Genomic DNA, 12,556 nt, shown 5'->3' on the forward strand with positions numbered 1-12,556 from the left:
ACGACACAGCTAGCATGCATTGCTGCTCAGGCATATCAACAGCTGACAGGATAGATGGTAAACTCAGCTTCTGTCGGCAGACACACGATATAACATACTGGATATGTTTGGGGTTTTTTTTTTTTTTTTCCTTTTGAAATGTCAAATTGATCCCACACGGAGCGTAAACATTTCAGTTATTCATTAAACACAGAAGCCGTACATAATCTGCAATCGATTCAGCTACAATCTGTCGATGAACATAAGTGATTCCAGAGATTGGAATACTTGTTCACCGTCTTGATGTGTAACATATTTTATAATCTATTTAATTTCAATTTGTAGTGTCAGGCTCGTTGGTCTAGTGGTATGATTCTCGCTTCGGGTGCGAGAGGTCCCGGGTTCGACTCCCGGACGAGCCCTATTTTTTGGCTTTGCAAAAGGATTCGCTACTAAAAAATTGATATCTAAAACTGGGGAGCCAATAATTTAAGACCACAATTTGGAGAACTATGGGCGCACAAATGGATCAACCCTACACTTATTCCAAGAGTACGATAGGGCAATCTCGTTACCCATCTGGATATTGTCTTCTCGTCCTCACCAACGACAGCCTGCAAAATGGACTATAGTCATAATACATCGCAAAGTATTCATCCAAAAGGGAGGCACGCTACACAGTATATTCACCCAAATGGCTATATTTCCTACCATGTATGTGTAATGGCTATACTGGTTTGTTCTTTTGCCCTCGGTGGATTTCGCTTCTCTTCATTTGCACTGAAAATATGCGTAACGTCTTTCGGAGTCTCTACCCTTCTTTAATTATGACACTTCGTCGTTACTGTGGTGATTCCATCTCATTCTTTGTCCAGGGAGTCTTGAAAGCGGATCGATGTGAACATTTCGGTCGGTAAGTCAGATTTACGTTTCCTCCCAGACAGACCACACAATGGCCAATATGGTTCTAGAAAGGTTATTGATAGAAGTAATAAGACTGACATTTACACGATGTTGTGGTATGCATTTCCGATTACGGAGAGGAGGGTTAAGTTTTTTGTTTTTTGTTTTTTTATTTTTTTATTTCCTTTCTTTCTTTCTTTAATTTCTTTTTTGTTTTTGTTTAATATACTATATATTGTGTTGTTGGAATTATCTTTTTCTTGATGAATTGCTAAATTTCATTCTTCCAATTCCCCTATCCCAGAGTTTGCTTGGCGTCTAAACATTATGAACGTGTTTTCTTTTATCCTGGTTTTTATACATTTTCTACTAAATTTATATTACGCCTCGGGCAGTCAAACTGTTCGTGTCGTCATTATGTAAACATATGTTCACCAGTCTTTGTTTCGTATACAGTGTATATCCTCAACATTGACGGAAGCAAATGCATCGATCTATTGCTCTTTTTTTTCTTTTTTTTTTTTTTCAAACACGCATTTCTTCATAACCAGAAAACATTTTGTTCAAATAGTGGTTTTGAAAGTAACATATGTTCGAAGATTACGCCCTTCGGTAATTGATTGCCATTTCCACTCCAAATTATCATAAGCTTCAACTAGTGTACGATTATGCTAAATCGCACCATCATGATAAGACAAAGAATTAAAATTTCAAGACCCCTTTTTAACTTTCGATTGTTCATATACCATATTTAATAGGATAATAACGTACAGGACATCTTCGGCATCGAAGACTGAGAACAGATACATATGTATGTATATGTAGCAGCGTGAAAATAGATATTTTCAGTACGATAGATGGGGGCATTTCAAAGAAATAGACGTTATGAGAGAGATACCGATAGTATTATCATTATTTTAATTTCTTTTAGGCTGCATATGAATTGCCACGTAATTAAACTGGTTGTCTTACGTCTATGCTATAAGAGAGAATTTCATTCAAGATTGTAACATGGCGTCGGTGGTGTAACGGTTAGCATGGTTGCCTTCCAAGCAGTCGATCCGGGTTCGACTCCCGGCCGACGCACATAGTTTTTGTTAGGATTTGCTGGAATCAAATAGCCTGTTCCCTACTATACTAGTTAACGAACTTTCGGAAATGTAGTGTTTCTTTATTTGAGAGAGAAAAAAAATGAGATTGTTTTGGTATCTTTTGTCTAACTTGCATATATAATTTGCTATAAAACTTCAAATATATATTGATACGTGTTGAATTCGAATGCGATACATATGTAAGAAAATTGTAACAGGTGTATTTATGGCGTCGGTGGTGTAACGGTTAGCATGGTTGCCTTCCAAGCAGTCGATCCGGGTTCGACTCCCGGCCGACGCATGAATTTTTTATATTGCCTGCTATTTATTTTCTACGTCATTTTAGAAAACTCTCTGACCGTTTCGAGTCATGTCGTCTTAGTGCTTCCACACCTTTTTAAAAGATGCACCCCAGTGATATCCGATTTCGGACTACTAAGTATACCGTCATTTTACCTCATCCCTAATCAAGTTGATCAAAACCATTTGGACCAGCTCTGAACAAGTTTTGACACTAACAATAGAAATCTTGACACAAGTAAAACAGAAATCCAACTGTAATTACGTTGATGCCATTTCAAATTGTCCATTCTTCAAGCCAGCAAAAACAGATGTTTCCGCTGAGGATTGAACTCAGGACCTTCCGCGTGTTAAGCGGATGTGATAACCACTACACCACGGAAACCTTGGGTATCATGATGTGAATTTAAGCTTAAATCCTTAACGCTAGTCATGACGGAAATGAACGACACAGCTAGCATGCATTGCTGCTCAGGCATATCAACAGCTGACAGGATAGATGGTAAACTCAGCTTCTGTCGGCAGACACACGATATAACATACTGGATATGTTTGGGGTTTTTTTTTTTTTTTCCTTTTGAAATGTCAAATTGATCCCACACGGAGCGTAAACATTTCAGTTATTCATTAAACACAGAAGCCGTACATAATCTGCAATCGATTCAGCTACAATCTGTCGATGAACATAAGTGATTCCAGAGATTGGAATACTTGTTCACCGTCTTGATGTGTAACATATTTTATAATCTATTTAATTTCAATTTGTAGTGTCAGGCTCGTTGGTCTAGTGGTATGATTCTCGCTTCGGGTGCGAGAGGTCCCGGGTTCGACTCCCGGACGAGCCCTATTTTTTGGCTTTGCAAAAGGATTCGCTACTAAAAAATTGATATCTAAAACTGGGGAGCCAATAATTTAAGACCACAATTTGGAGAACTATGGGCGCACAAATGGATCAACCCTACACTTATTCAAAGAGTACGATAGGGCAATCTCGTTACCCATCTGGATATTGTCTTCTCGTCCTCACCAACGACAGCCTGCAAAATGGACTATAGTCATAATACATCGCAAAGTATTCATCCAAAAGGGAGGCACGCTACACAGTATATTCACCCAAATGGCTATATTTCCTACCATGTATGTGTAATGGCTATACTGGTTTGTTCTTTTGCCCTCGGTGGATTTCGCTTCTCTTCATTTGCACTGAAAATATGCGTAACGTCTTTCGGAGTCTCTACCCTTCTTTAATTATGACACTTCGTCGTTACTGTGGTGATTCCATCTCATTCTTTGTCCAGGGAGTCTTGAAAGCGGATCGATGTGAACATTTCGGTCGGTAAGTCAGATTTACGTTTCCTCCCAGACAGACCACACAATGGCCAATATGGTTCTAGAAAGGTTATTGATAGAAGTAATAAGACTGACATTTACACGATGTTGTGGTATGCATTTCCGATTACGGAGAGGAGGGTTAAGTTTTTTGTTTTTTGTTTTTTTATTTTTTTATTTCCTTTCTTTCTTTCTTTAATTTCTTTTTTGTTTTTGTTTAATATACTATATATTGTGTTGTTGGAATTATCTTTTTCTTGATGAATTGCTAAATTTCATTCTTCCAATTCCCCTATCCCAGAGTTTGCTTGGCGTCTAAACATTATGAACGTGTTTTCTTTTATCCTGGTTTTTATACATTTTCTACTAAATTTATATTACGCCTCGGGCAGTCAAACTGTTCGTGTCGTCATTATGTAAACATATGTTCACCAGTCTTTGTTTCGTATACAGTGTATATCCTCAACATTGACGGAAGCAAATGCATCGATCTATTGCTCTTTTTTTTCTTTTTTTTTTTTTCAAACACGCATTTCTTCATAACCAGAAAACATTTTGTTCAAATAGTGGTTTTGAAAGTAACATATGTTCGAAGATTACGCCCTTCGGTAATTGATTGCCATTTCCACTCCAAATTATCATAAGCTTCAACTAGTGTACGATTATGCTAAATCGCACCATCATGATAAGACAAAGAATTAAAATTTCAAGACCCCTTTTTAACTTTCGATTGTTCATATACCATATTTAATAGGATAATAACGTACAGGACATCTTCGGCATCGAAGACTGAGAACAGATACATATGTATGTATATGTAGCAGCGTGAAAATAGATATTTTCAGTACGATAGATGGGGGCATTTCAAAGAAATAGACGTTATGAGAGAGATACCGATAGTATTATCATTATTTTAATTTCTTTTAGGCTGCATATGAATTGCCACGTAATTAAACTGGTTGTCTTACGTCTATGCTATAAGAGAGAATTTCATTCAAGATTGTAACATGGCGTCGGTGGTGTAACGGTTAGCATGGTTGCCTTCCAAGCAGTCGATCCGGGTTCGACTCCCGGCCGACGCACATAGTTTTTGTTAGGATTTGCTGGAATCAAATAGCCTGTTCCCTACTATACTAGTTAACGAACTTTCGGAAATGTAGTGTTTCTTTATTTGAGAGAGAAAAAAAATGAAATTGTTTTGGTATCTTTTGTCTAACTTGCATATATAATTTGCTATAAAACTTCAAATATATATTGATACGTGTTGAATTCGAATGCGATACATATGTAAGAAAATTGTAACAGGTGTATTTATGGCGTCGGTGGTGTAACGGTTAGCATGGTTGCCTTCCAAGCAGTCGATCCGGGTTCGACTCCCGGCCGACGCATGAATTTTTTATATTGCCTGCTATTTATTTTCTACGTCATTTTAGAAAACTCTCTGACCGTTTCGAGTCATGTCGTCTTAGTGCTTCCACACCTTTTTAAAAGATGCACCCCAGTGATATCCGATTTCGGACTACTAAGTATACCGTCATTTTACCTCATCCCTAATCAAGTTGATCAAAACCATTTGGACCAGCTCTGAACAAGTTTTGACACTAACAATAGAAATCTTGACACAAGTAAAACAGAAATCCAACTGTAATTACGTTGATGCCATTTCAAATTGTCCATTCTTCAAGCCAGCAAAAACAGATGTTTCCGCTGAGGATTGAACTCAGGACCTTCCGCGTGTTAAGCGGATGTGATAACCACTACACCACGGAAACCTTGGGTATCATGATGTGAATTTAAGCTTAAATCCTTAACGCTAGTCATGACGGAAATGAACGACACAGCTAGCATGCATTGCTGCTCAGGCATATCAACAGCTGACAGGATAGATGGTAAACTCAGCTTCTGTCGGCAGACACACGATATAACATACTGGATATGTTTGGGGTTTTTTTTTTTCCTTTTGAAATGTCAAATTGATCCCACACGGAGCGTAAACATTTCAGTTATTCATTAAACACAGAAGCCGTACATAATCTGCAATCGATTCAGCTACAATCTGTCGATGAACATAAGTGATTCCAGAGATTGGAATACTTGTTCACCGTCTTGATGTGTAACATATTTTATAATCTATTTAATTTCAATTTGTAGTGTCAGGCTCGTTGGTCTAGTGGTATGATTCTCGCTTCGGGTGCGAGAGGTCCCGGGTTCGACTCCCGGACGAGCCCTATTTTTTGGCTTTGCAAAAGGATTCGCTACTAAAAAATTGATATCTAAAACTGGGGAGCCAATAATTTAAGACCACAATTTGGAGAACTATGGGCGCACAAATGGATCAACCCTACACTTATTCAAAGAGTACGATAGGGCAATCTCGTTACCCATCTGGATATTGTCTTCTCGTCCTCACCAACGACAGCCTGCAAAATGGACTATAGTCATAATACATCGCAAAGTATTCATCCAAAAGGGAGGCACGCTACACAGTATATTCACCCAAATGGCTATATTTCCTACCATGTATGTGTAATGGCTATACTGGTTTGTTCTTTTGCCCTCGGTGGATTTCGCTTCTCTTCATTTGCACTGAAAATATGCGTAACGTCTTTCGGAGTCTCTACCCTTCTTTAATTATGACACTTCGTCGTTACTGTGGTGATTCCATCTCATTCTTTGTCCAGGGAGTCTTGAAAGCGGATCGATGTGAACATTTCGGTCGGTAAGTCAGATTTACGTTTCCTCCCAGACAGACCACACAATGGCCAATATGGTTCTAGAAAGGTTATTGATAGAAGTAATAAGACTGACATTTACACGATGTTGTGGTATGCATTTCCGATTACGGAGAGGAGGGTTAAGTTTTTTGTTTTTTGTTTTTTTATTTTTTTATTTCCTTTCTTTCTTTCTTTAATTTCTTTTTTGTTTTTGTTTAATATACTATATATTGTGTTGTTGGAATTATCTTTTTCTTGATGAATTGCTAAATTTCATTCTTCCAATTCCCCTATCCCAGAGTTTGCTTGGCGTCTAAACATTATGAACGTGTTTTCTTTTATCCTGGTTTTTATACATTTTCTACTAAATTTATATTACGCCTCGGGCAGTCAAACTGTTCGTGTCGTCATTATGTAAACATATGTTCACCAGTCTTTGTTTCGTATACAGTGTATATCCTCAACATTGACGGAAGCAAATGCATCGATCTATTGCTCTTTTTTTTCTTTTTTTTTTTTTCAAACACGCATTTCTTCATAACCAGAAAACATTTTGTTCAAATAGTGGTTTTGAAAGTAACATATGTTCGAAGATTACGCCCTTCGGTAATTGATTGCCATTTCCACTCCAAATTATCATAAGCTTCAACTAGTGTACGATTATGCTAAATCGCACCATCATGATAAGACAAAGAATTAAAATTTCAAGACCCCTTTTTAACTTTCGATTGTTCATATACCATATTTAATAGGATAATAACGTACAGGACATCTTCGGCATCGAAGACTGAGAACAGATACATATGTATGTATATGTAGCAGCGTGAAAATAGATATTTTCAGTACGATAGATGGGGGCATTTCAAAGAAATAGACGTTATGAGAGAGATACCGATAGTATTATCATTATTTTAATTTCTTTTAGGCTGCATATGAATTGCCACGTAATTAAACTGGTTGTCTTACGTCTATGCTATAAGAGAGAATTTCATTCAAGATTGTAACATGGCGTCGGTGGTGTAACGGTTAGCATGGTTGCCTTCCAAGCAGTCGATCCGGGTTCGACTCCCGGCCGACGCACATAGTTTTTGTTAGGATTTGCTGGAATCAAATAGCCTGTTCCCTACTATACTAGTTAACGAACTTTCGGAAATGTAGTGTTTCTTTATTTGAGAGAGAAAAAAAATGAGATTGTTTTGGTATCTTTTGTCTAACTTGCATATATAATTTGCTATAAAACTTCAAATATATATTGATACGTGTTGAATTCGAATGCGATACATATGTAAGAAAATTGTAACAGGTGTATTTATGGCGTCGGTGGTGTAACGGTTAGCATGGTTGCCTTCCAAGCAGTCGATCCGGGTTCGACTCCCGGCCGACGCATGAATTTTTTATATTGCCTGCTATTTATTTTCTACGTCATTTTAGAAAACTCTCTGACCGTTTCGAGTCATGTCGTCTTAGTGCTTCCACACCTTTTTAAAAGATGCACCCCAGTGATATCCGATTTCGGACTACTAAGTATACCGTCATTTTACCTCATCCCTAATCAAGTTGATCAAAACCATTTGGACCAGCTCTGAACAAGTTTTGACACTAACAATAGAAATCTTGACACAAGTAAAACAGAAATCCAACTGTAATTACGTTGATGCCATTTCAAATTGTCCATTCTTCAAGCCAGCAAAAACAGATGTTTCCGCTGAGGATTGAACTCAGGACCTTCCGCGTGTTCAGCGGATGTGATAACCACTACACCACGGAAACCTTGGGTATCATGATGTGAATTTAAGCTTAAATCCTTAACGCTAGTCATGACGGAAATGAACGACACAGCTAGCATGCATTGCTGCTCAGGCATATCAACAGCTGACAGGATAGATGGTAAACTCAGCTTCTGTCGGCAGACACACGATATAACATACTGGATATGTTTGGGGTTTTTTTTTTTTTTCCTTTTGAAATGTCAAATTGATCCCACACGGAGCGTAAACATTTCAGTTATTCATTAAACACAGAAGCCGTACATAATCTGCAATCGATTCAGCTACAATCTGTCGATGAACATAAGTGATTCCAGAGATTGGAATACTTGTTCACCGTCTTGATGTGTAACATATTTTATAATCTATTTAATTTCAATTTGTAGTGTCAGGCTCGTTGGTCTAGTGGTATGATTCTCGCTTCGGGTGCGAGAGGTCCCGGGTTCGACTCCCGGACGAGCCCTATTTTTTGGCTTTGCAAAAGGATTCGCTACTAAAAAATTGATATCTAAAACTGGGGAGCCAATAATTTAAGACCACAATTTGGAGAACTATGGGCGCACAAATGGATCAACCCTACACTTATTCAAAGAGTACGATAGGGCAATCTCGTTACCCATCTGGATATTGTCTTCTCGTCCTCACCAACGACAGCCTGCAAAATGGACTATAGTCATAATACATCGCAAAGTATTCATCCAAAAGGGAGGCACGCTACACAGTATATTCACCCAAATGGCTATATTTCCTACCATGTATGTGTAATGGCTATACTGGTTTGTTCTTTTGCCCTCGGTGGATTTCGCTTCTCTTCATTTGCACTGAACATATGCGTAACGTCTTTCGGAGTCTCTACCCTTCTTTAATTATGACACTTCGTCGTTACTGTGGTGATTCCATCTCATTCTTTGTCCAGGGAGTCTTGAAAGCGGATCGATGTGAACATTTCGGTCGGTAAGTCAGATTTACGTTTCCTCCCAGACAGACCACACAATGGCCAATATGGTTCTAGAAAGGTTATTGATAGAAGTAATAAGACTGACATTTACACGATGTTGTGGTATGCATTTCCGATTACGGAGAGGAGGGTTAAGTTTTTTGTTTTTTGTTTTTTTATTTTTTTATTTCCTTTCTTTCTTTCTTTAATTTCTTTTTTGTTTTTGTTTAATATACTATATATTGTGTTGTTGGAATTATCTTTTTCTTGATGAATTGCTAAATTTCATTCTTCCAATTCCCCTATCCCAGAGTTTGCTTGGCGTCTAAACATTATGAACGTGTTTTCTTTTATCCTGGTTTTTATACATTTTCTACTAAATTTATATTACGCCTCGGGCAGTCAAACTGTTCGTGTCGTCATTATGTAAACATATGTTCACCAGTCTTTGTTTCGTATACAGTGTATATCCTCAACATTGACGGAAGCAAATGCATCGATCTATTGCTCTTTTTTTTCTTTTTTTTTTTTTTCAAACACGCATTTCTTCATAACCAGAAAACATTTTGTTCAAATAGTGGTTTTGAAAGTAACATATGTTCGAAGATTACGCCCTTCGGTAATTGATTGCCATTTCCACTCCAAATTATCATAAGCTTCAACTAGTGTACGATTATGCTAAATCGCACCATCATGATAAGACAAAGAATTAAAATTTCAAGACCCCTTTTTAACTTTCGATTGTTCATATACCATATTTAATAGGATAATAACGTACAGGACATCTTCGGCATCGAAGACTGAGAACAGATACATATGTATGTATATGTAGCAGCGTGAAAATAGATATTTTCAGTACGATAGATGGGGGCATTTCAAAGAAATAGACGTTATGAGAGAGATACCGATAGTATTATCATTATTTTAATTTCTTTTAGGCTGCATATGAATTGCCACGTAATTAAACTGGTTGTCTTACGTCTATGCTATAAGAGAGAATTTCATTCAAGATTGTAACATGGCGTCGGTGGTGTAACGGTTAGCATGGTTGCCTTCCAAGCAGTCGATCCGGGTTCGACTCCCGGCCGACGCACATAGTTTTTGTTAGGATTTGCTGGAATCAAATAGCCTGTTCCCTACTATACTAGTTAACGAACTTTCGGAAATGTAGTGTTTCTTTATTTGAGAGAGAAAAAAAATGAGATTGTTTTGGTATCTTTTGTCTAACTTGCATATATAATTTGCTATAAAACTTCAAATATATATTGCTACGTGTTGAATTCGAATGCGATACATATGTAAGAAAATTGTAACAGGTGTATTTATGGCGTCGGTGGTGTAACGGTTAGCATGGTTGCCTTCCAAGCAGTCGATCCGGGTTCGACTCCCGGCCGACGCATGAATTTTTTATATTGCCTGCTATTTATTTTCTACGTCATTTTAGAAAACTCTCTGACCGTTTCGAGTCATGTCGTCTTAGTGCTTCCACACCTTTTTAAAAGATGCACCCCAGTGATATCCGATTTCGGACTACTAAGTATACCGTCATTTTACCTCATCCCTAATCAAGTTGATCAAAACCATTTGGACCAGCTCTGAACAAGTTTTGACACTAACAATAGAAATCTTGACACAAGTAAAACAGAAATCCAACTGTAATTACGTTGATGCCATTTCAAATTGTCCATTCTTCAAGCCAGCAAAAACAGATGTTTCCGCTGAGGATTGAACTCAGGACCTTCCGCGTGTTAAGCGGATGTGATAACCACTACACCACGGAAACCTTGGGTATCATGATGTGAATTTAAGCTTAAATCCTTAACGCTAGTCATGACGGAAATGAACGACACAGCTAGCATGCATTGCTGCTCAGGCATATCAACAGCTGACAGGATAGATGGTAAACTCAGCTTCTGTCGGCAGACACACGATATAACATACTGGATATGTTTGGGGTTTTTTTTTTTTTTTCCTTTTGAAATGTCAAATTGATCCCACACGGAGCGTAAACATTTCAGTTATTCATTAAACACAGAAGCCGTACATAATCTGCAATCGATTCAGCTACAATCTGTCGATGAACATAAGTGATTCCAGAGATTGGAATACTTGTTCACCGTCTTGATGTGTAACATATTTTATAATCTATTTAATTTCAATTTGTAGTGTCAGGCTCGTTGGTCTAGTGGTATGATTCTCGCTTCGGGTGCGAGAGGTCCCGGGTTCGACTCCCGGACGAGCCCTATTTTTTGGCTTTGCAAAAGGATTCGCTACTAAAAAATTGATATCTAAAACTGGGGAGCCAATAATTTAAGACCACAATTTGGAGAACTATGGGCGCACAAATGGATCAACCCTACACTTATTCAAAGAGTACGATAGGGCAATCTCGTTACCCATCTGGATATTGTCTTCTCGTCCTCACCAACGACAGCCTGCAAAATGGACTATAGTCATAATACATCGCGAAGTATTCATCCAAAAGGGAGGCACGCTACACAGTATATTCACCCAAATGGCTATATTTCCTACCATGTATGTGTAATGGCTATACTGGTTTGTTCTTTTGCCCTCGGTGGATTTCGCTTCTCTTCATTTGCACTGAAAATATGCGTAACGTCTTTCGGAGTCTCTACCCTTCTTTAATTATGACACTTCGTCGTTACTGTGGTGATTCCATCTCATTCTTTGTCCAGGGAGTCTTGAAAGCGGATCGATGTGAACATTTCGGTCGGTAAGTCAGATTTACGTTTCCTCCCAGACAGACCACACAATGGCCAATATGGTTCTAGAAAGGTTATTGATAGAAGTAATAAGACTGACATTTACACGATGTTGTGGTATGCATTTCCGATTACGGAGAGGAGGGTTAAGTTTTTTGTTTTTTGTTTTTTTATTTTTTTATTTCCTTTCTTTCTTTCTTTAATTTCTTTTTTGTTTTTGTTTAATATACTATATATTGTGTTGTTGGAATTATCTTTTTCTTGATGAATTGCTAAATTTCATTCTTCCAATTCCCCTATCCCAGAGTTTGCTTGGCGTCTAAACATTATGAACGTGTTTTCTTTTATCCTGGTTTTTATACATTTTCTACTAAATTTATATTACGCCTCGGGCAGTCAAACTGTTCGTGTCGTCATTATGTAAACATATGTTCACCAGTCTTTGTTTCGTATACAGTGTATATCCTCAACATTGACGGAAGCAAATGCATCGATCTATTGCTCTTTTTTTTCTTTTTTTTTTTTTTCAAACACGCATTTCTTCATAACCAGAAAACATTTTGTTCAAATAGTGGTTTTGAAAGTAACATATGTTCGAAGATTACGCCCTTCGGTAATTGATTGCCATTTCCACTCCAAATTATCATAAGCTTCAACTAGTGTACGATTATGCTAAATCGCACCATCATGATAAGACAAAGAATTAAAATTTCAAGACCCCTTTTTAACTTTCGATTGTTCATATACCATATTTAATAGGATAATAACGTACAGGACATCTTCGGCATCGAAGACTGAGAACAGATACATATGT

The 12,556-nt window shown here is 37.7% G+C and overlaps 17 non-coding genes across 17 annotated transcripts; 13 read left to right on the forward strand and 4 right to left on the reverse strand.

Moving 5' to 3' along the window:
• The first annotated feature begins 329 nt into the window (after window positions 1–329).
• Trnap-cgg (transfer RNA proline (anticodon CGG)) lies at window positions 330–401 on the forward strand. Its single transcript has one exon. It is a non-coding gene; the product is annotated as a tRNA-Pro (tRNA).
• A 1,495-nt stretch (window positions 402–1,896) lies between these two features.
• Window positions 1,897–1,968, forward strand: Trnag-ucc (transfer RNA glycine (anticodon UCC)). Its single transcript has one exon. It is a non-coding gene; the product is annotated as a tRNA-Gly (tRNA).
• Window positions 1,969–2,202: 234 nt separating this feature from the next.
• On the forward strand, window positions 2,203–2,274 carry Trnag-ucc (transfer RNA glycine (anticodon UCC)). The gene has a single exon. It is a non-coding gene; the product is annotated as a tRNA-Gly (tRNA).
• Window positions 2,275–2,585: 311 nt separating this feature from the next.
• On the reverse strand, window positions 2,586–2,658 carry Trnav-aac (transfer RNA valine (anticodon AAC)). Its single transcript has one exon. It is a non-coding gene; the product is annotated as a tRNA-Val (tRNA).
• Window positions 2,659–3,046: 388 nt separating this feature from the next.
• Trnap-cgg (transfer RNA proline (anticodon CGG)) lies at window positions 3,047–3,118 on the forward strand. Its single transcript has one exon. It is a non-coding gene; the product is annotated as a tRNA-Pro (tRNA).
• Window positions 3,119–4,612: 1,494 nt separating this feature from the next.
• Window positions 4,613–4,684, forward strand: Trnag-ucc (transfer RNA glycine (anticodon UCC)). Its single transcript has one exon. It is a non-coding gene; the product is annotated as a tRNA-Gly (tRNA).
• Window positions 4,685–4,918: 234 nt separating this feature from the next.
• Trnag-ucc (transfer RNA glycine (anticodon UCC)) lies at window positions 4,919–4,990 on the forward strand. Its single transcript has one exon. It is a non-coding gene; the product is annotated as a tRNA-Gly (tRNA).
• Window positions 4,991–5,301: 311 nt separating this feature from the next.
• Trnav-aac (transfer RNA valine (anticodon AAC)) lies at window positions 5,302–5,374 on the reverse strand. The gene has a single exon. It is a non-coding gene; the product is annotated as a tRNA-Val (tRNA).
• A 384-nt stretch (window positions 5,375–5,758) lies between these two features.
• Trnap-cgg (transfer RNA proline (anticodon CGG)) lies at window positions 5,759–5,830 on the forward strand. The gene has a single exon. It is a non-coding gene; the product is annotated as a tRNA-Pro (tRNA).
• Window positions 5,831–7,324: 1,494 nt separating this feature from the next.
• On the forward strand, window positions 7,325–7,396 carry Trnag-ucc (transfer RNA glycine (anticodon UCC)). The gene has a single exon. It is a non-coding gene; the product is annotated as a tRNA-Gly (tRNA).
• A 234-nt stretch (window positions 7,397–7,630) lies between these two features.
• Trnag-ucc (transfer RNA glycine (anticodon UCC)) lies at window positions 7,631–7,702 on the forward strand. Its single transcript has one exon. It is a non-coding gene; the product is annotated as a tRNA-Gly (tRNA).
• A 311-nt stretch (window positions 7,703–8,013) lies between these two features.
• Window positions 8,014–8,086, reverse strand: Trnav-aac (transfer RNA valine (anticodon AAC)). Its single transcript has one exon. It is a non-coding gene; the product is annotated as a tRNA-Val (tRNA).
• Window positions 8,087–8,473: 387 nt separating this feature from the next.
• Trnap-cgg (transfer RNA proline (anticodon CGG)) lies at window positions 8,474–8,545 on the forward strand. The gene has a single exon. It is a non-coding gene; the product is annotated as a tRNA-Pro (tRNA).
• Window positions 8,546–10,040: 1,495 nt separating this feature from the next.
• Window positions 10,041–10,112, forward strand: Trnag-ucc (transfer RNA glycine (anticodon UCC)). Its single transcript has one exon. It is a non-coding gene; the product is annotated as a tRNA-Gly (tRNA).
• A 234-nt stretch (window positions 10,113–10,346) lies between these two features.
• Window positions 10,347–10,418, forward strand: Trnag-ucc (transfer RNA glycine (anticodon UCC)). The gene has a single exon. It is a non-coding gene; the product is annotated as a tRNA-Gly (tRNA).
• Window positions 10,419–10,729: 311 nt separating this feature from the next.
• Window positions 10,730–10,802, reverse strand: Trnav-aac (transfer RNA valine (anticodon AAC)). The gene has a single exon. It is a non-coding gene; the product is annotated as a tRNA-Val (tRNA).
• A 388-nt stretch (window positions 10,803–11,190) lies between these two features.
• On the forward strand, window positions 11,191–11,262 carry Trnap-cgg (transfer RNA proline (anticodon CGG)). The gene has a single exon. It is a non-coding gene; the product is annotated as a tRNA-Pro (tRNA).
• The last annotated feature ends 1,294 nt before the right edge of the window (window positions 11,263–12,556 follow it).

The sequence above is a fragment of the Mytilus californianus genome, unplaced genomic scaffold (genome assembly GCF_021869535.1).
Source record: "Mytilus californianus isolate M0D057914Y unplaced genomic scaffold, xbMytCali1.0.p SCAF_8, whole genome shotgun sequence".
Taxonomy (NCBI): domain Eukaryota; kingdom Metazoa; phylum Mollusca; class Bivalvia; order Mytilida; family Mytilidae; genus Mytilus; species Mytilus californianus.